Source organism: Haemorhous mexicanus, chromosome 4 (genome assembly GCF_027477595.1).
Source record: "Haemorhous mexicanus isolate bHaeMex1 chromosome 4, bHaeMex1.pri, whole genome shotgun sequence".
Lineage (NCBI taxonomy): Eukaryota > Metazoa > Chordata > Aves > Passeriformes > Fringillidae > Haemorhous > Haemorhous mexicanus.
This window is the reverse complement of record NC_082344.1, coordinates 66,156,755-66,180,140: the sequence shown is the minus strand read 5'-3', so window position 1 is coordinate 66,180,140 and position 23,386 is coordinate 66,156,755. Positions and strand designations below refer to the sequence as shown.

Sequence of the window (23,386 nt, the reverse complement as noted above, 5' to 3'; positions counted from 1 at the left end):
TTTAAATTTAAAAATAATTAAATTAGATCAATTTAATCTGGAATAAATCATGTAAGGGAGGAAAACTATAACTTGCTATCCCTTTACAAACATTCTGGGCAGTGAGTTATGGACAACTGTCAGATTGGTGGAAAACCCAAGGGATCAACACAAGATGACCATAATAACATCTTGTATCCAAAGGAACCTAAACTTCAACCTCAGTGTTTGTAAACACAAATGTCACATTAATACATGTGAAGGTCTGCAAGTGTTAGAGACACCAACTGCTGATTTGAAGTGCTAGTAATCTTTCACAGTACCTCTTCCCTGACAGTGTGAAAAGGGGTGGCTGGAACAACAGCTGCAACTTCAGTTATATGTGAGGACATAATTCTAGATGCATGCTGTCTTCAGAGTGAAAAACATAACCCATGTCTTGTGTTCCAACCAACCCCAGATTAACATGATGAGAAAAATAAAAAATCTGCAAGCTGATGTGAGTGAGATGCAAGGTCAGGTATCCTTCAGAAATACGGAAGGGAAGGAAGGGGAAAGAGGAAGGGAGGAGGGGAAGACTGTGAACTAGATTAATTTGATTACAAATAACCTACCACCATGCACTTGATGGAAGTGAGCACTGATAAGCCCCGGTAAGAACTAAAAAGTCTTGAAGTCAGGGATCGTAGTTTATCTGAAATGGCAGAAAACCTGCGTGCCTGCCTTACAAAGGGCTTGGCCAAATCCAGTTTGATTTCCTAACAGGTCCTACAGAGAGCCATACAATTTAATTAAAAGCTAATGAAGGAAATGATCCCTTAGATTGTATTGAGATCTCTTGTATCCAATATCAGTTCAGTGTAGCAGCCAGGAAGGGATCTGCAGGAAAACATAAAGGAGAAATTGGGGAAAACTTCTCACGGCTTCCGGACTTTTCAAGTAACTGACCCAGCACTGCTACATCTCAACATGTGAAAAGATCTTGCACCTTTCCATGTGCCTTTGCCTTGCTTCCCTTTAAGTGGCAGCAGCAATCTGAAACATGGGGATGAGGGAGGGAAACTGATGTTGACAGAAGGTCCAAAAAGGGCAACTCATGCCTTGAACGCAACTAGTTGAGTGGTTAAATGGGGTAAGATGTGCCACGCAGGATGTAAAGGGGGATTCTATGCTCTGTACTTCAGACAGGCCAACAGTTCACTGCCAACCTGAAGACTGATGATTATTAAGAAGAAAACCTCCAACTGTTGACATTCATATCAAAGCTGCACTTATTCCAAGATTTAAAAAAAAAATCTCTTACTGCAAAACTTTCATTATCAGAGATATATGATGTGGCAATAGCACAGGAGTGGAGTTTGTAATCCTGCTTCTGTAACTCAGCACAGCCAGGGCTCCACACAGCTCCAATCCTGCTTGGGAGGAGCTGAAGATGAGCCATGCAGTTGAAGAGTGTACAAAGCAGATCTGTATCAGCTTTCCTTTCTCAAAAGCATCCTCTCTGGCACAAAACATTAAAAGCATCCGCACAACACAGAGCCAGAGACAGGTAGCTCTGGATATTCACAAGGCCAAAAAGCATCCATATTTTGAGCGTATCTCCATAACAGTAATTCTAAATACATGATGGCCATGACTATATACATCTTCTAACTCACTTATCAAGAATTAACTTAAAAACAATGACTTCAGGTTGATTTGAATGGTTCTGATCCATCAGCAGTGCTAGAAAGTTGTTCAAAATTATGTACTATATATCTTGAGGTGCTTCATGAAAAAGTTTTATACTTAACTTCTATAAACTGTAACACCCAAAAAAATTTTTCATCGTTCTTCCTTGTATAACCTCTCCTTACTTGTAGCTAATTAAAAAGCAGGGTCCCAAATTGCCTGCTCTTGTAATATCATCCTAGGGAAAAAAAAAATTAAAAATTATAAAATTGCTCCAACACTTTTGGAAATTACATTTTAAAATGCTGCCTCTGAGTGCAAACATGGACAGAACAGAAATAAAGTCAAGTGAAAACAGAAAAGCCAGGTCACCAAGAAATAAGTTCTCCTTACATTACTATGTAAACATATAATGGAAGGAATCTAACACCTTGAGATCACAATGAAAAGCCTAAGAGAGGTGGAATATAGTCAATGATTCCCAGAATTCGGGCCAAAGAAAGAATGCAACATTTGTTTCTCTGGTGAACAGGTTCTGGAGTTGTCCCTACTTCAGTCCATTAAAAAACTTGCAATAAAAATACATTTTATACCTTAAAGCTTGAAGGAATCTATGCAAGAATGGACTTTTCCCATGTTTGCTCTTATTTAATCAAGTGAAAAATTTCATTTCACTGAAGTTTACTCTGTATGATTTCATCAATGCACAGTAGTAGCAAGTAATTTAAGCATTTCTGTTCTCAGATCTTAATCTTTACGATGTAGTTTTTAAATCTGCCACTTTCCTCTTTGGAGGGTAACTAACAACAGAGTGCATTCATTCCGTCCTTTCCCAACCAAGCAAAACACTCACTGGGATTTCCTTTTCAAGCCTGCTAATTGAAAACATTCTGCAGTTTATTAGTCACTATACAGATTATCTGCTGACATGCAAACTCTCACTCATTCCAGACTTGTTAATTAACATGTAATTACTGATCCCACAGAGACTGGACTGCAGGTGTGATGCTCTGGGTCCTGCTCTAATAACCGTTCCTCTCAGATGCCGGCACAGATGCAATACACAGCAATTGCATTTTCCCAGAACACCATCTCACCCTCCCCAAAAGCACTCAGGCTCTGTTTCAGTTTTAGTACTTTTTACATTTTTTTTTCTTTTTTTTTCTTTTTTGTCAGGGTTTATTATGTGCAACACTAACCCACAACTTAGCACAGAAAAGCAACAAAAATCTGTGCTCTCCCACCAGCCTGTCTCAGCAGGAGCTGGCCCAGGGCAGCTGTTCTGCATGGTGAATTTGAATGGGAAGACCAAGAGGAAAAGAATGGCAGAGGATGGAGAGAATAACAAGGAAATAGACAGATATTCCCTGTCATTTCTGTGACCACCTAAATGATGATCTCACCTAATGGTGTATTCAGTGCAAGGTGATTCTCAGCAAAGTCTCTTAGAGAGCACTAATTTCTACGTTAAAATACTACCTTCCAATCAATTACTCTTATATGAAGCCTCATGGTACCATAACTATTCCCTTCATGTATTCTTTGGATAATGGGATGTTCAAGAAGAAACCTTTTTCAAATCCCTTCCCACTGAATTTTCTATAAGGCTTGAAATGTTTCAAAAAGTCTTTGCTCAAGGAAGACAAAATGGTTATCAAATAGTAACAGTGAGAATATAAAGGCACTACCATGGGAAGTTGGGTCAGATGAAACCACCTACAAGTTTATAATTCCTTGTTAGCAAAGTTATACTGGTCACGGGATATGGTCAAGAACCAAGTCAAGAAGGAATTTTATTAAGCAAAGTACAATTGTCAGGAATAAGTACATCCAAATTTAAAATAACTAGGGAATTTGACTGTTAAAACCATGTAGAGTAGGAACATAATTCTATCACTGAAGTCAGAAGTAAAACTACCCTTGACTGCAACCAATGGGAGCAGACTATATTGACAGTTTTGAAAATGTAATCCTACATTTCCCTAGGGATTAAGAATAATTTCTGAATCCCTGGGAAAGAATCTCCAATAAAAACATGATCAGAAGTCATGAAAATTCCCACCTCAGATGGACCCACAAAATTTGCTGCACTGCAGTTCATTATGAACGGAGTATGATCATAACAAGCAAGTTTTCGATACTCTTTCATTGTTCTATTAGAGGAAACAGAAGATTAAACTGTTCTAAGTAGGAGCCACACTCCTTTTGAAAGTTTCATTTACTGGATTTCAACAACAACAAAATCTTTGCAACAAGAACACTGTGCCACCACTAGGACCTCTGGACCTGCATGGACTCACCTTTCTATGCATTCATTGTCAATTCACATTTAACTACACTGCTGGTTTATGAACTTTCCAGAAGGAAATGGATAAGAAAGATGGTGCTAGTACAAATTGGTTAAGAGAATCACTAAGGAAAGGGACTTTTGGAATTAATAAATCTTTTTCACAAGATATACTGTCTGGAAAGTGGCTGTGCATTTGCAACAGAGGAGAGATCAACTCTGTCCGAAACAAAAGCACATAACCTGTCAAGAGAAGGAGCAGGGAAACTCCTGTGTGATAGATGATTCCAAGATTGTCAGAACTGGGTCAAGATATTAAATCAGAGCAGAGGTAATTACTTTTATCAAACATGACAACATTAAAGACCAACAAGGACTCAATAGCCATGGCACTGGTAGAGAAAGCTGTAGCAACATCAGCCGTTCTGTATTTGGAGCAGCAATGTTTCAACCTGCTCTTGCATATGGGCACTACAGGACTCATCTCTTCAAGGCACTGGCTTCAAAGGGACTTGAAAAAAATGATGCAGTAAGAGAGGTCACTGCTTAGCAATCATATGGCAGTAATCTTCTGAAACCTTGACAATTCCTAGCAAAATCCAGGTTCAGCCAAGCGTTTGGTCTACCATGGTCACTATGTGATCCTGACCTTGCCAACTTCTCTCTGCTGAGGATTCAGTAAGAGCCTGTTCACAAAGCTCCTATCAGTGACAGATTTAGAACAGACTCCATGCCAGTATTTCACACAACTGAATTTGCCAATATAAATGGACACATTATGCCATGGAGGAAACTTTATGCAGTGGAATTTTATAATTCCTAACTTGGCTACAAGAAGAACATTTTATGAAACTCAGTGACTAAAGCAGACTAAAGAGAAAACTAAAGCTCTGAAGAAGGAAAATGCAAGACAGCTGTTCACAAAGTCATGATAGGTGGGAACAAACAGATTTAAATAAGCAATGATTAAGATGAACTGTTCAGCTTGACAGTAGATGTTTTATCTGTAAACTGTTTCACAAAAATCAGTGAAGATATTGCCTACAGAATATAAGTTGGAGCAAAATCCATCTCTTTAAGAGTTAATGTAATTCTAGGAGAATAAAGCAAATTCTGCTTCTGACCCTGTCCGTGATACATCAGTCTTCATCATTGTGAAGTGTCCTGACCTCTTCCTCCAAGCAGAATGATGAAAGACAGCTACTAAAACTACCCACTGTCAGACCTTGGCTTCTAGAAAAGAGGCAGTTGCCCCTCTTTCTGAGTAAGCAAACACAGAAAAGAATTACCAGAAAAGGTCACACTCAGCCACATCTATGAAAGGGTTCAAAGGCTTTTTCATACCTGGATAACATTGGGAAAGGCTTGTCAGGAGAGCCACAGCACCGTACAGTGCCACTGAAGCTTCCAGTCTCTAGTTTGCTGCTGGCAATCCAGGACAATAAATGGTGAAATGAAACACATCAGAAGCAGTCCTATTTTTCTTTCCATTGCTGACACTGTTATTCATAGGTGGGGTCCTGAAAGAGTTCCTTTACACTTCCAGTACAAACACTTACATTGGTTTTTCCTCCCACCTCAATTTAATTTCAAATAATATCCAAATAAGCCCATCAGCCTTTCAGAAGGATGACAAAGAGACTGTCTATCAACAAACAGTCACAAAATGTCATAATGACATTTGCAGCACATACACTTTAACCTGTACTTTCAAGTAGTGTCTTGGACCCTTTCTCCTACAGATTGTAAGGCTAATATAAAAAACATATCCCTTGAAAGAGGAGAAAAACTGGTTACAACAAAAAGAAAAGGCAAGCACATTTTTGTCTTCTAAAGTAAGGCCAGAGAAGATGTGAGCTAGAGGTGAAATACATACGGTGGCTCCTCAAGTAAAAATTATTTGTATATCTGAAAAGAGAACAGAAACTGAGTAAGGGATTGATAAGAAACTACTAGTTCTTTAATATTCTGTCAACTCTTCCTTATTTGTTAACCTCAGAATAAGAAATGTCTTATATTGTTTATGTGGATTTCTTTTCCTGAGATTATATTCCGCTCTGGAAAAGGTGAAGAAAACAATGAAGTTTTCTCAGTCTAATATTTCTGCTCAATAATTAATGGAAAAAAGTGAAATCTGGAAAGAAACAAAGACTGAAATCAAAACCTATCCTTTATCCAGTCTGAGGTTGTTATCTATACTGTTGTTCATAAGACAGCATGGTTTTCATTAATGAGCTACTGTTTCAACCTCAGTGTTTACAGATCACTACAGTACCATAGAAATCTTTCAGTATTAAAAACACAATTCTGACTCATTCCAAGACTCTTCCCAACTGTGCTCATCACTGCAATTTATGGCAGAGTTCCTTTTGAACTAGCTCAGTACAGATGTTATTACAATGTACATGATTGTGATTACAGTAACAATGAATTGAAATTTGCATCAAATACAATCTCATTAATTGATCATATCCAATTTGAAAATTTCAATAGATTAATAAAAAATGTACTAGATGACAGTAAGATTCTAACTTGGTTAATTTTCTAAAAAATATCATTCCAGCTTACTACTTCATCTTGATTTTATACATCTTAATTTTAAAAACACATAGTACTTAAACTTGGAAAGAAGTTTAATCAAAGAAACAGAAAACCTGAGTGTTGTCCTAAATTAATGAAACCTCAAAAGCGTGCTTTAGATTTGTACTTACTTGCGTCCCCAATCACTCAGACAGTCAGGACACCAGAGATCCAGATGGACAGAGATGGCAGAGTGACAGCCTGCTGTCCTTGGGCTATCAGAAAAGCAGGTGCAATAAAGCATGCCCAACCACGACCCTCTGAGCTCACCTGAAGGGTGTTCAGCAGAAAAGAGTTGGGTTTGGCTCCTGCAGCTGGTGTAGCATCATTGCCACATCTTTGTAAGGCAAGATAAATGCTTGTGCAAGAAGAACTATACTCAGGTCTTAATGCCTATGACCTACCACCCATCCAACAGGGAAAATACCAGTACTCTACAGCAGCTTGGGTTGTAATTACTGAAATGACTGGATTCAAGTCAATGGGACAATGCCCACAGTCTTGACATCCTGATTTTTTTTCCTTTTTTAAATCAAGCACTAGTGAAGGAACATACTTCAGGCTCCTTTTTGACACTGCTGGGAAGCAGGTGAGCTTGGAGCATTGTTTCACCTCACAGAGAGGAATCCAAGACAAAATACTGGCTTTCAACATCTTTTATCTTTTAGAACAATTCAGAGGAAACATTACACCTGTGAATAACAAACCCACTACCAATTACACAGAGTCTGCATTTTCACCTGCTGACCTGTATTGTACAGACTTCAGTCCCTGAACTATTCTTTCTAAGTCAAGTCACTGGTTTGTTTTGTACAGCTACACAGATGTGATCACTGTACATGAATATCTCTCCAGAAATCCATCCATTGCAGAATGAGACAGTCTTTAAAATAAATCATTTTTAAATATGCAGTAATCAGAATCGATTATAGTTTGAGTTAATATCTTTAAGATAAACTGAAGGCTTCTTCTTAATGTAATAGACTATGGATCATATCCTGAGGGTGCTCAAACCAGGCCCACCTATTTTATTAAAAGCCTAAACACATGGCTTGGTTTTCAAAGTGCTGAACCTTTAGCAACTTGCAATGATTTTGAAGCTCAAGATTTTTGAAAAACAGTAAGGTATATAATTTAAACATCTAAACACAAGCTTACTGGAATCTTCAAGGAAAATTCTAATAAAAACCTTTGTAATTAATTTACAGGCCTTGAGCAGTACCACTGGAAGAATCTTACTAAAGATGCTTCATTTGCATACTGGTGGCTGTAATCTACTGAGGTGTTTCAATGCACCAGGAAAAACACAAACACTTATCCCAACACACTTCATTATCATCTCAAATTCCCTTTCCCACAACTCTGATGCACTCTCAGCCCACAGCCAGGTGATCCCATGGAGCTCAAACCTCTTACACTGAGATTTAAGGTAGATTATGTTGTTGGGCTTTCAATCTTGTACCTCAGCTGATGCAAGGTCATTTATTAAGCTTTAATAAACTGATTACAAGTCTAAGCCCTAAGTTTCTCCTGAAGATACCAGCAGTTGCTGAGAGTCATGGAGTTACAATCCCTTAAGAAGTTAGCACTTACCAACCATTCTGTGTGGATACTTATATGAAGCATCCCTAGGGGTGGTTTAAATCAATTTAACTTCCAATTAGTCATTCCACACTCAGTTGTGTCTGTACCATATACAATGCAATTTCAAACTGCATCATTGAACACCATCCAGTTGCCCTTAAAAAATATATCTGAGTCAGATAGGTTTAATTCTCATAAGTAAACATTCAAATGCAAATTAAACTGATGTAACTGTTTTTTAAGAAATAAACTGTTGTGCATGGAAGACTATGAATCCATTTAAACACATCTGTGTCTTTTTCCTCATTCTAAATAAGGTAAATTTCAGACTATAGTTAGAGTATGTTGGATAGTAGAGCTCTAAAATACCTGTTTCATATAGCTTTTTGGATCTTTAAGGATTACCAGTGATAGTAATTATCAAAGATTCAAACAGCAACTATATACATTATTCTTTATATGATATTATTTTATATACAATTTATAGGTAAACCTTCATTATACTGATATAGGAGATAAGAGCTAATCTAGAAAGGAAATGTTGAATTAAATTCAAATATCCTTCAGGAACTACCATTAATGGATTGCTGTAAAGTTTTTATATAACCATGTATATAACCATGTATATATAATGCCATTCTGTGATTTCATAGAATCACTGAATCATTTAGGTTGGAAAAGACCTTTAATATTATCAAGTCCAACAATTAATCCAGGTGCTGAAACACCACTAAACTATGTCCCAAAGCCCCAGTTGTGCATGTTTTTTAAATCCCTCCAGGGATAGTGATTTCACCACTTCTTTGAACTCCCTGTCCCAATGCTTGACAACCCTTTTGCAAAAAAGCTTTTCCTAGTATCTAACCTAAACCTCCCTTGTGCAATTTGAGGCCATTTCTTCTTGTCCTCTCACTTGCTGCCTGGGAGAAGGGACCAGTCCCCGCCTGACCACAACCTCATTCAGGTATCTTCTCATTAGTGAATTTACATCTATTATTGTTCCAGAAGGAAAAGACTAAACTTAGAGAAAATGTAGAAAAATCCATGACCTTCAAAAGAAATGGGAACACCTGCTCATTTATTTTATTAGCTGCAAAACTAGGAACATGAAGAGAATTTGGTATGAAGACCTGTATAATGCTTGTATGCAGACTATCAAAACACAGTGGCAGTGGTTCCTGGCAGCACTCCTCAACAGGATGCTGCAGTGAGCACTGGTAAAAAAAGGTCCATAAGGAAGTAGATGAAAACTGTTTTCTATTGAGCACCTGTTTAAACAGTAACTGATGCTTTATCAACACAAATGGCCAGAGTCAAAGCTGAAGCTCTCTAGTAGCATCCAAATGCTGCCAAAGGGTAAATGTCAGATTGTCTTTGGTAAATTACAAATTATTACAAAACAAAAATCATTGTCATTTAAAAACCTTACTCAGATGGAAAGGAAAAATGACAGAAGTCTGCACACAATGTAAATAGCATATGCCCAATTCTTTGCAGAATCAAAGCATAAAGTTACAGATGTAGAAAGTCTTCAGATTTTATAATATTTAAACAAAGTTTTGAGCTTTTACACTGTTGTACCTAATCCTATATTTTTAGGGGCCATAGTGATGAACTGCAACTGAGTTTACCATTTGAAAATTATTTAAAATGTAATCACTAAATATTATAATACAGCAGCACAAATTTCATTATGCTACTTTTGATCCCAGTTGACAGGATACCAAAACAAGACTGTCTGCTTTATCAGAAAAAACAGGAGAACACCTCCTGGATTTTGACAGAAGGTCAGTCCAGAGCCCTTGGAGTACAAAAGTATTTGTAAAGCATCTGCAAGAATCCTATAGACAGCAGATTAATTAATTAATTTTAATTAATTAATTAATTTTTATTGGATTCTCCAGAATCCAATAAAAATTTTGCATGCTACCACCAGAGGAACCAAAAATGTGTGTATTACCTAAATCATTTCTACCTCTCCTCCAGCTCTGTGGACACTTACATCCCTTGTTGGGTCAATATTTCATTATTCTATGAATTTAGAAGCCAAAAGGTTAACCCAAAATTAGAGGAATTCTATAATCTATGTGGAATCATCTGTGATTCCAGAGCATATAATATTGGTGAGGATATGACACAGAGCACATAGAAAAGGAACAGCTTTCTTTGTGCCTGCACAGCCTGTACCTGTCACTCCAATGTGTGGAGACCTATGGAGAATGTTATTTTCACAAATTATTTAGGAGCCTTGTTTCAGCACTGTCAGAGTTTGCAAAGTAGATGTCCCACATTTCTGAACACTTAAACACAGTTATATGGCATTAAAACCCAGACTCTGTGTGTGAGAGGAGTGCACAGGCTGCAGTGGCAGCAGCAGCAGGGAGCTGTCATTCCACCCGCCTGCTGCAAACACGTCAGGGAGTCAGGGCACGGCAAGATGAGTACTGATGAGTCTGTGTAACACTTCCTCCAAGTGATGGCAACTTAACACACAGGTCCAATCAAAGCCTGCAGCATGCGAAAACAAAATCAAAGCAGGGCCCTTGAGGGACTAAATATAACTCCAAATCTAAACTTTCTGAGAAATGTTAAGAAAAGATGAAATGTACGAGAAAATTGACTCATTCTAATACAGAGTCTAGAGCTACATCTGATCTTTGGACACCTGCCTATCAAGCCACATCTTAACCAACTGCCTCCAGTGGTTTAGTTCATATTTTTCATTTTTCCTTAATATGGCTATTACAGTAACTACTTTCAATTTAAATCTGGCAGTACAAGTCATAGTCTGGTACTATTAAAAAAATGCATTAAACAGGATTATGTATTAGAGGATTCTACACACCCAGAAAGCATTTGCTGGAAAACTGTGACATTATAGCTTTGCAAACACTGCAGCATGTGCTATGTATAGATGTATACATTCTCGAGCTCCTATGCAAGCACACACTCTGCCATGGCTCATGTATATATAAATGGATGAGTACCCACACTCTAAGAGAAAAGGATAATGTATTTGATCTGTAAGCAAAATAGCAACAGATCAAATCAAGGAAAAGTGAACAAAGAAAACAAATACATCAGATCAGCAGTGCAGACACATCACTTTTCACTTGGAAAGCACTACATTAGGCTGCAACTTCATTTCTTAAAACAATGAAGAACAGGTCGAAGAGCTTTGCAGCATAACCCCCATTGTTGTGCCAGCTCTGGCTGAGCAGAGCAGGGGGGTTGTTCCTCACCCCTGAGAGCTTTCCCTCCCTTTCTTTCACAACCTGCCCCCCTGGCACCACACGCCTGCAGGCTTGGTGCTGGATTTGGTCTGGCATTTCTTCTGCCAGGCCTGCTCTGTTCTGATAGGTGCCAGACTGTTGCTGCAGCTGTAGCTGAGGTCTCAGGACATTGTGCACATATGACCAGGCTGATGATAACAACTGTAAGAGGAAGGAGGAAAAGAAAGAGACTAGAAATCAATGACTTACTGTACCAAGAAAGAACCAATTATTCAGCAAATCTGCTTTTGCTAATTCTGTCACACAACCTCATTCATTAAAGTTCCATCATTATTTGAATTAACTGTTACTGTCACAGCAATAATATTCACAATCAGACACTCACATTCTGCAACTACATAGCTTCTATTAGGCCCAATTTAGTGATGTCGCCTGCAACTAATGAACTGGTTTGTAGTTTAATTATAGTGCTTACCAGATAATTTATTAGACAGCAATAAAGTTTAAATTTACTTCTCCTGCAATGCTGCTCCAATATTAGATGTATACATGAAGCTGCATTTTGTTCTCAATTACCCATGTATAAATCTTGAGAAATTCTACTGAATTAAAAGTTACTTTAAATTGACATGCAGCTACTTTGCATTTGAAAATTTGTAACAAAACACAGTTTTGTTCCATGTATGTGCATTACTTACAGCACTCCAGGTGGTTACTTTGATAATGATACAGAACATTTTTGTACTGTTGAAATAAAGGCCAATCCTGTTACTGAAAGTGCTTTTATAATAAGAAATAAAATGAACTAAACATTTAGTGCAAAAAACAGCATTCAGACAATTCCTGCTATATAGTCAAAGATGATTGACAAAAAAGGAAAACTGCTCTCAAAAAGGTAAATTTATTTTGCCTCAAAACCAACTCAGTGAAATATTAGGAAGCAGAAGCTGCTGTATAAAAATCTGAGATCAGATTTTATATCATTTTGATCAGATCAATTACAGACCTCACAGGAAAAAAAAAGTATTGATTTTTGCAAGCAGATAAGAATAAATACAAAAAAAAAAAAAATCCCAAGGTAAAGTAATGTTGTATTTATTATATTACAATATTATATGGTTTAGCTCTACATAGAACTAAAAGGCCAGATAGGACTCAAACTTCAAATTCATTAAAGCCTGAACCTGGATAAACTCAGTACTAACAGATACAACATCTTTTAATTTTTTTTTCTTTTTTAATACAGCATAGTGGTGGAATTTTATAGTTGCTTTGATCACATATAAGCATAAATTAGACTCACATAGCTGCCTTTTAACTAATCAGTGACATTCAGTAATGAAGACTGTGATTCTGCTCATATCTCAGTGGTGAAAGCTGAGCAGGTGAATTCTGTGAAAGCAAGGAAAATCTTGCATTAGCCTTATAACTCCTCTTTGGGATATCTGGCTTTGGGAATGCCATAGAAAACGTGTTTCACTTCTCTATCAGTTCTCTTCCAGTGAAATGGGGCTTAGAAGACCCACAGTTAAATTACATTGCAGGGAGACTTCCACTGGGGAGGCCACCTTCTACGTGATTCTTAAATAATTCTGGCCTGTTCAGTGGCACACCCAGTCATATAAAACAGATTCATATCTTCAGAGATTTTGCAAAATGTGGGCTCTGTTACTAGGGATCCAGGTCTTGAGTAGAAGCAGATTATGTAAACCCAAATTACTGAATTTCCCAGTGCATTTACCCCATTTACACAAGAAGATACTAATGCTTCTTTTGTCTACTGCTAATACTTGTATGTTTAGACTGTGAATCTTTTCAATCACAATGGTTTCTTGGTTCATTTCTGGAACAGACAAGGTATTAATTGATGGTGGAACAGGTAGATGCCACCAGTATAAAAAAAATCAAATTACAGATATAGTAAAATGGGTTGTTCTGAATGCTGCATGACATTTTTTAACATTGAGAAGACAGAATTAAATACATTAATTTTAAAACCATAGTCTTTTAAAAACATTACATATTCTTTCCTATGGTTTGCTTTCAGCTCTTAGCTTCAATTTTTAATGGACAAGAGATTTTGGCTAGAACACCCCATGAGGTCTCAAAGCCCACAGCAGTTTCCATCATATCAGTAACTTCAGCCCAAGCTGTGAAACTTTTGTCAGCAGAATGACTTTGAAGTTGCTGGATTTCTGCAAGAAGCATGGTTTTGACCTAAAACTAGAATATTTTAGAAAAAATAAGGTGAAGAAAAATCCAAATGGTATCCAACCTGTGACCCAGTCCTTGAAAGTTGAGTTTTATTTCTAAAACATAATCTTTCCTCTGAAACTGGCTTTCTCTTCAAACTAGAATGCCTTCAAATGGTCTGTACCTCTGCCCACACAGCTGGCAAAGGGCTGACTGCCAGTTACAGGTGTTACCTCTACACAGATTTTTATTCCATAGCATCCTGTATGTATTGAAGTGGCCTGGTGGCCTTGGACAAAACAGAAGGAAAGGAAAATTACAGAAAAGAGAATTCTAAAATACTTGGGGGAGGGCAGGGAGGTTGAAGGAAGTATGTAGGTATGAACACATTCCCACAAATCCACAAAATCAATATGACCTAATTTACATTTCAAAGTTGTAGCTGATAGGAAACCAAGAAGACTTCTGTCCTGAGGTTTTAAGTCAGCTGCTCAACAGCTAGGGGCTCTTTGCAAAGTCAGATCAAGTTTATATTTCTGATATATACAAAAGCTCAGGAGCCAAACTCACCAGCAGAAGAAGAAATATCTGCCACAAACACATCTGTCTGCATATTCCCCATGCTAACTCCCAACCTTTTTAACCAAACTCCCAGAAATGTGAATGCCATTCCTTGATGTCATATAACAGTGAAAGGAGAATTAATAAAAGAAAAATAGATGAGAAAGAACTGTGTAAGGAGAGGAATTACACAGTTTGTTTTTACCTCTCAGTATCACTCACCATCCACACACACTGAATGAATGGCAAGGAGGGCACTCGCAGACCACTACATATTGCACTTGGCAAAAAACAGCCAAGGAGCCAAGAAAACCATGTCTCTCTTACATGTCTTGTATTTATATATTGATTGCCTGTGTGAAGTGACCACATTGCTTTAGTAGGCTCCAGTCACCAATGACCTGTGTCAAATCAGTTACAAAAATGCAATGATCAAGAAATTATTGGTTTTTTCTTTCTGCACTGAAGACAAATTCTTGTATTTTCTTTACCTAACTCCTCCACTTCCTGCTACCTCTTCCTTTAGGCTCCTAAACTGTTGCATTTGTCACCGACAGAAAGCACACATTTGGACATAAAATACCTGTAAAAAGCTGAATAAAGTTGAATGAGTGGCTCCACCATATCAAAATAGTGATACCAACAAATTACATAGGACCAGCTAAAAGTGCATAGAAAGAAAGCAGCATCTTCCCATGACTGCTCCATTGGCATGTTCTTTACTTGTCTCTGGGTTCTTTCAAACCTCTCCTATGAGTGCAAGAAAGATTTGGACAATGACACCCATCACCTTCAATGCTGCACTGAGCCCAGTTCCAATTTCCTGCAGCACTCCAGCAGACCTCAGAAATACTAGTGCTTACTGCCTCAGGCTAAACCAAATTACAGATCTCTTGGTTTCAATTTTCTATTCCACCAAAAGTCCCTAGAGCCACAGCTGTCACTGGACTCCCCAGTAATATCCATACGCAGGATTAATATTAAGGGACAGTTAATACCCTTTAATTCATTTTTTCAGTTTAAGCTTCACACAAAGTGGCAAAACCAAGAAAACCAAGAAATACAGTCAAGTTCCACAAATTGAGTTAGAACTTGTTATCTAAAATATTTTGGTAATACAGAGATATCGATGACAAAAATAGGTCAGCTTTCAAGATAAACAGGGAAAACAATCCAAGTAAGAAACCATGATAAGCTTGTGCAGCTTTGGGGTTTTTGGCACCAGTCTGTTGATACACACACAAGCTGTAATTGAGTTACTTAAATATAAGATATTGGTCAATATTAATACACCATATCCAGAGGTTTTGTATTTCTATTTCGGTTTTTTTTTTTGGCCCGAACTGTTGGATTTGTTGTCATCTAAAATAAAAAGCTATTTAGTCATAAACACTTATAGCAGCAGCAAAGACCCTCTGTGACTACTGCATAAAATCTCTATTTTGATTTGAGCCATATTGAATTTAACTATTTTAATGATAACTTCTCTCACCAGGAGGCCACGTAATAACTTTCTCAGCCTGTACAGAGAGAACACAGCTGAACTGATACATCACCACCAGTTTTCTGCTTCTCTGCTTTATGCTTTAAGGAATCATGTCGTTTCACACAGCTCTACCTGTTAAATATTGTGCAAGGATGCCACTCATTTGACTGAAAAAATATGCAGCATAAGGCAGGCCACTGAATTTAATTGAAGATACTGAATAGCTCTTCAGAGGTTTGGTTGTTTTAATTCAGCTCCTAGTTTATGTTCCCTCAAAAAATAGACCAGTTCAAGCACAAAGGAAGTATGTAGCCCATTGTATTCTGCACATTAATTCAGTGAGCTCAATAAAAGGACCCTGGCAAACAAACTTATCAATACTTCAGCAAATCTGGAAGACCACCACCAAAGGCAGCAGCCCTTTCCCTTTCCCAGTTTTGTACACAAGTGCAATGTCATGGATCCAAGAGATGTGCATGTGCTTACAAGTCCCACAAGGCAACAGCTGCACCAGTCTAAGCAAGAAGGTTTGTGGTCCCAGCCTATACACATTTTTAATCTCATTTTTCAACAAGTATCCTTTCCTACCTCTCCTCTGAAACTTGAAACAAACAAGTGTGCTTTTGCAACTCTTGCCTGTACCATAAACAAAATATCCACCCAAAAACCCAGAACATTACTTACTGCCAAGCTCTGAACAAACACAGAAACAATGACAGTAGATACATAATGACTGTTATTTTCTACTCATACCCCTCATACTAGACATCTGCCAAAAGTTACTTTATTTGCAATGCTTAAAATTCTTGAAAAGCCAAAAGCACTTTGGAGACTTCCTACTTCTCTGAGTATTGGATTACAGTATGTGCACACAACTGACTGACAAGTGAAAAAGGAAAAAAATTATTATTTATGCTTCCATAAGATCAAAAGCATATACAGTAAATATTTCTGACAATATCAGGACTATTCCTAAATAACCATCCCATGGAATTGGAGTGGAAAGGGAGGGCTCATCTTCAGCTCTTGTACAGAGGCTTGGAAGTATCCCTAGTCCTTCCCAGAGCAGAAGAAAGCATAAACGCTTGAAAGACCTGGCTTGAAATCCTGGCTCAAATGATTTCAGATGAGTCAACATTTCACCCAGCATTAAATGTGGGAGATTTATTTTGTAAGCAAACATCAAGCAGCACAAAGCAACTGAAGAAATGCAGTTTCAGAATGGGACTGCTGGCAATCAACCTCCAAAGCCTGCAGGACCCTCCAGAGCAGTGAAACAGACACTGGCTGCAGCAGAATGGCACAAATGCTACAGGCTGGCCCCTGCTTCAGCACAACAAATGTTTGGAGTTTATTCCTCATTACTGCTATTTTCATTTAAAATCCTTCTGGTAAAAAGCAATAGATTTCCCTTTAGGTGTCTTCCTTCTATATTGTGGATGGAAGCATATAAAGAGTTTTACTTATACTTTTAATTTCTGATTTTAATTTCTAATGGTCCTCCATTGCCTCTTGGATGTCAGGCACAGTACAAGATACTGTGCAGTCTGCATCAATGTGTCCAGGTTCTGCCCATCTCAGCACACCACAGATCTCTCCCAGCTATACCTAATGCAGGGAGCAATTGATTTCAAAACATTTTAAACTACCATAGTTGTTTGTTTGTCTTCATATCCTTTACCTCTGTTCTACTCATTCCTGGTGAGCTAGCTCAGCTGGTTAGAGCAAGGGACTAATAATGCCAAGGAACACACGGAACACACAAGGCAGGATTGCTAAGCTGTGACTTCAAAAGCTGATTCAATGTCCTTAAGGCACACACTGTGCATACCTAGATTTCAAAAGACTAATGAGATGGACAAATAAGGTCGATCATAGCAAAAGTTGGAAGTTATTCCAAGTGAGGATACCTTGAGTAAGGTGCCAGCCAGAGTTCAGACATCATGCTGCCACAAGCCCTGGGTCAACACTTTACCTCTGTGTGTCAGTGCAGCAAATAGCTTAAGTGAATTGCATCGAAGAGGGCACACAGCTGTGTAAATCTGCACCCTCTGGGCATAGAGTGCTTACAGCAGTAAATGCCTGGAGTAAAACAGAGGTGCCTGAAGTACACAAGGGAATGAGCTATACCTTTGTTTGACCTGAGATACTACTCAGTGCAACTGAAGATTAGAGAGTTCAGGTTTTCCCAAACAAGAAACACATTTGACTTGGAGAGCATTATTCAGGATGTCATGGTACTCATTAGGTGTAAATCTACAGTAACCCTATAACAGAAGCCGGAATAACACCAGTTTAAAAAAGGTGAGATTTAGAAAAGAATTAGGCAATCTCCTTGGTTTGTTTTGCATGGACTAATTAACAATAATTGCAATCTGCACTAATGAGGCAGGTGTCACCTAAGTGTAAGCAGCAAAAAGACAACCTCCTAAGCAATTCTCTGTCTAAACATTAGGTCTTCCTCAAACTTAAAGATACATTCCTTACCAATTTATTTTAATTACCTATAAGCAACAGGGCAGAAACCACTCACATCTCAGTCATTTAAGTCCAAATTTCACCAGTACACGGATGAGTTACAAAGACCTCCATAACACAGCTCAGGATGGAAATTCTGAGGAGCTGTTGAATGTAATGGTGCAACAGAGAGATTAAATTTACCTCACAAGCCATTCAAATCTGGACAGAGACAGATGGAGGAAGCATATCAAATGTTGGTGTTTCAGGGGGAAAATTGTAAATAGTGAAAACATGATTACAATATCAATTTAGAAAATATAAAACCTACTAACGTCTTACTTCCTTAGCCCAAAGAGGTCTCAAATGCAACTGGAGAAGGATTGATGCTACAATTTAATTGTGGAGATATTCTGAATTTATATATTACAAATGTCTCTACCCAGCTGCTCTGTACCCCATGAAAAAAGAGCCGAGCATCATTGTCCATCCACAGGACCTGGCTTCAAATCCTGGCTTCAAATGCTGGCTCCAGTTCCACTCCTTTCTGAGACTCTGGGAAAACAATTTAACTCCTAATGGCCCAGTACTAATGCTGACTAATCCTGCAAAACCCTCTGATCTATCACAATTCAACTCATGAATTCTTTTGGAGCATGCAAGTTAACCTGATACTGCTTCCTGCTCATCCACTGGGATTGCAAAAAATTCACTAAACTGTCTCCTGTCTCCTCCCAAGAGCAAGTCTTGGGCAGGCACAGAGTCACAGCCTCAGCTCTACTCAACAGCCCTTCCCCTGTCCTTGGAAAGACTTGGAACCCAGCAGACAGCATGTTGCTCTGCCTGCTCCATCACCCAGGCACAAGTTTGGGCAAAGCAGCAGCTGGAGCCAACTGCAGCTGACCATGGCATAAAAAAGTCCCCTGCCTTGGTCAAATGTTGTTGTCTCAATCTCCCTGCTTTACACTGCAAACCTGAAATTACTTTGCTTCATCCTCTGGACAGCCATGATCTGTGTTATTTAGTGAATGGGAACTACATATCCTAGTCTACAAATCTGTCACACTACCCTGGTTCTTGTCACTGCATTCAAAGTGATACAGAGCCAAGAAAAAGTAAGAAAAATTGTTCTCCCATCTCCCCACTTTTTCAGCTACTTCAAATATTAGCTCTGCAGAAGTTCATCTAGATAAAACACACACACACACACACACACACACACACACACACACACACACAAGTTAAAAACCTGTGCTTTTACCTTCTGCCTGAATTTGTCATGCTTTGGTTTCTAGCCAAACGTTCTTGCCATGTCTTTGACAACAGGATTGAAGATCCCTCTACTCTCAAAAATTATTCCCTCTGTGGGTAATTATAGTTGTCACACCATTCAAAAACCTTCTAAGAGCTCACTTCTACCATAATAATTTAACAAATAAAACTAGTCAGGTTTTACTTTTTCAAAGTAGGTGTTTGTAGACAAAAATTGACTTCTTCATATTAAAAAGAGGGGGGAAAAATACCAACATTTTGGAAGAGAGGTTGGGAGATTTTGTTACTTGCTTTGAAAAAACTTATGGTCTCCTTTTTTAGTTTTTTTCTGTAGTTGGGTTTTTTCCTTCTTTTCACAGATCCTTTCATTTCTTGTAGTCAAATCAAAAAGTAGGAGGCAGATGAAAATGGCATTTAAAATTCAAATACTTAATTAAAACCTTAAAATGTAAAACTTTCTATTGAAATTTTCAAACTTTTAATAGCACAAAAACTCAGAGCATGAAAGGGTTGCTTTTCTCTTTGTTAAAACAGCTCTGTATCTGGGCAAGTTACAGTGTCTTGTTAAAATTATACTCTTGAAATTAAAGTATATAAACATATATTTTTGAAGGCATATTCTCCTCTACTACTTAGCCTCTGAAATGCACTTTGCCTCCTTTCTTTTCTTAATTTTCCTTCTATTTTCATTGCTTCAGATGTTTGACTCTAAGTTCTTCTGCTGTTTTAAGACACAAAGAAAAACATTCAAATGCCACTGAAGGATAAATGTATACAGAAAAACAATCATGAGCACTATAAATTTATTACCTCTAGCTGTATAACAAGATGACCTTATTTGCAATATATCATATTCATTGGCTGTTACATAGTGTCCTTTGAAATCTGTTAATTCTGCAGTAATGTCTTAATAATATCAAACTGTGTATATTACAAAGCATATATATTATCTCATGTATTGAAATAACTTCTCATTACAGCGTTTCCTAACTCCTACATCCCCATTTGACAAACATTTAAACAATTTTTACCTCATATTTTAAAGTATGGCTGACAAATGCAGAAGATGAATACTTCCAGGAAAACAGGAGAATAGTAATGAGTATCCTTCTTATCTATGACATAGCATTTTTCTGTTTTCATTGTTCACAGTGCTAATACAGTGCTTCTTCAAAATGCAGTTGCTGATAGATGCAAATCACTAATAATGGTACGTTCTTCTTTTTATCTCCTCCCTTAAATATGAGTATTTTTTAAACTAAATTATACTTTAAATATGAGCAGTATCAGAAAGCCAATCAGGAGAAGAAATCTAGGCTTTATTTTTCCTGTTTCCTCACCCAGAAAAATTGCCAAAAGCATAAATAAATTCTTGATTTAATTGATTACTTAATTAATAAAATCATTTTCCTGCTATCAGTATCAGGAATAAGTGAGCTCTATTTTCCAATCAAAATGAAATTTTAAGAACAGAAAGTAGAGGGAGGGAATAAATATGGAAGCCCACAAGCAATCACTGAGGTCACCTTCTGAACCACACACTGATTTTTCTGACAACAAACCTACTCTAATCTAGAATAGAGGTTGACAATGATGTTCCTGTGGTCACAATACTCCATTGTATCAGCCAAATTAGTGTTTCTTTTATTCATAATGTCCTTGTGTTTTGCTGTCCAAAGTCACTTAGGTGAATTTACTGAATATATTTTCACAACAGTAGATCAATTGGAAAGGCTTAGGAGCATATAATTATTCCATATCATTGCATTTTACTGCTGTGATAGGACAAACTTATCCAATGGCGGAAAAAAACAGCTCCATTTCAGAGCACAGAAGGTTTATTTCTTTCTATTTCTGTCTTTTTTTTTTTCCCCTAAATGTCCCTGGCTTTTATACTTTCATAAGTAAAATGATTCACTGCAGGAAATGAAGCGTTAGTGCAGCTTCACGACATTTGGAAGCTACAGCTGTTTCAATAACAAGAGTTCTAGCCCTGAATGTACTAGTAGCACTTGGAGCTGAAAGCATCTATTGAGTGAGGAAGGGCTTGACCCTTTGCTCAGTGACTTCAAAGTTGTGAGTCATATGGCCCGAAAAGAATCCCTGAAGTCTTTAGAAATAACAGTGTAACACAACCATTGTGCTACAAATGGCTTCTGTAAAAAAGCACATCTATCATTATGCACCAAACTCCACAAATGAGTCTGAAAAATGTAACCACACTTTTCAAAGGCTAAATGCAAAGAAATAGAAAGCTGCAGGCCTGGACAGCTCAGTCTCCCTGATGGGAGAGGAGCTGGTTCAGTCCCCCTGCCATCTGCAGCACAGGCGGGCTCTGGGCTGTGCTCTCCTCCCTAGAACATCCTTTCCAACATCTCCATGAATTGCTTTGTCAAAGGAGAACAGTTAGGAATCACAATTACTAACAACTGCATTGTCTTCCATCTTCTCCAGCAGAGATTACTTCATTTACCAATTAGAAAATACTCTCTCTTTGCCTCTTAACAAACCTTTTCTCATAGCTCCAGTGGGAGCTTCCATCTCTCAGGAGCCTCAGCCAGGGTCACTAGGCAATGAAGGAGTCTCTAAAAAGGAAGGAAATACCTGCAGGTGTTGCTGATCAACTGTACAAGAGGTAACAGCTACTGTGAGCACAATCTCATGTCCAATATAATGAAGGTAAAAGGGGAAGTATATTTTAACTACCTGTATGAAAGATAATTAAGATGGAGGCAAGAACATCTCCATAAACAAAACAAGAGAGAACATATTAAAAATTAAAAATAAAAAGAGGGAACTAGGAAAAACAGTTGAGAAAATCAATAATCTAGAAAAAAATTAGTAATATTGGTTCCAGAGAAGGAAGGGGTAAATAACTGGAAAGGAGACAAAACAAAGGAGAAAAATACTGCAAGCAGCAATATCAAAGGCAGGAAAACTGCTATGAAACAGAACAAAGGAGACCCTGGGGAAGAAAGGATGGTAATGAATGCTTACTCAACCCAAGAGCTGTGAACATTAGGTATTGGTCTAAACAGACAGTACCAATGTTTAGAAAAGTGTTTATATAAGAAACTAACCTACAAACATGTAGTAACACAAAAACCATCCTATAATCGATGGCTTATGTAACAGCTTTATCAGAAATCTAAACAGTTAAAACAGATGTCTGTGGGTGGCACAACATCACTGAGGCTGGACACTGAAACAACCTGAGAAAAAGTCCTAAATTCAAGCAATACAACAAATTCTAGCAATACAACACAGGAAAGCCACTGTAATGAAATGCACTCTAGAAAGATTCAATGAATTCACAATCAGCCTTGACTCCTCAGGGAAAGACATCATCTCCTTATGGTCATATGGGCTGCTTGATTAAAATCTTTTGCTCACTATTATGGAAAAGATGCACTTTGATCTGTGAACCAAGTTCCTTTCCAGTGAAGAGGCATTGGTTAAATGTATCCTGAAATAGTTCTGAGAACTACTTTTAGTTCTAAGAGAACTAAAGTAATTCATGATTCTTCTAAGGCACATGAATACTAAAGAATGCAGCAAAAACTTTGTCTTCCTTTAGAGGGGTTTTTTAATTCAACAAATCCACACACACACACCAAAAAAAAAAAAAAAACAAAACCAAAAAAACCCCCACCAAAATCCAAAGAACAACAACAAAAAAAAACCAAGAACAAAAAAAAAATGCAATAAAGCTGAGTCTGATATGAAAATACCTATTTTTTAAATAGGCCATGACTAATAAAATGTTCCCTAAAAGGACTGGATTGCCAGACATGCAATGGCCAGATGAAACTGTCTGATAATAGCCCATCTTTAATTTTCCTGCCTGCAGCAGACTCGAAAGGGTTAATTACATGAGGATTTTTTCCTATTCAAAACTCTGTGCAATCTATTTCCTTACCCAGAACATCTCATGCATTGTGTTAGAGCACAATGAAAGTATTCAGAAATTCTTGTGATTCATTCATTTTCTGTCATTGGTTTTAGGCTGCTGGCTAGGAAAGTGTTACTGTGGAATAACACAAGTGCTCTGATTAAAATTACTTTGGGTCTTTAATTCACCTC

At 37.7% G+C, this 23,386-nt stretch overlaps 1 protein-coding gene across 2 annotated transcripts in view; it reads right to left on the bottom strand.

The window, feature by feature from the left end:
• Positions 1 to 23,386, bottom strand: part of SORCS2 (sortilin related VPS10 domain containing receptor 2) — a 533,743-nt gene that overhangs the window by 419,503 nt on the left and 90,854 nt on the right. The gene's annotated exons all lie outside the window — the stretch shown is intronic.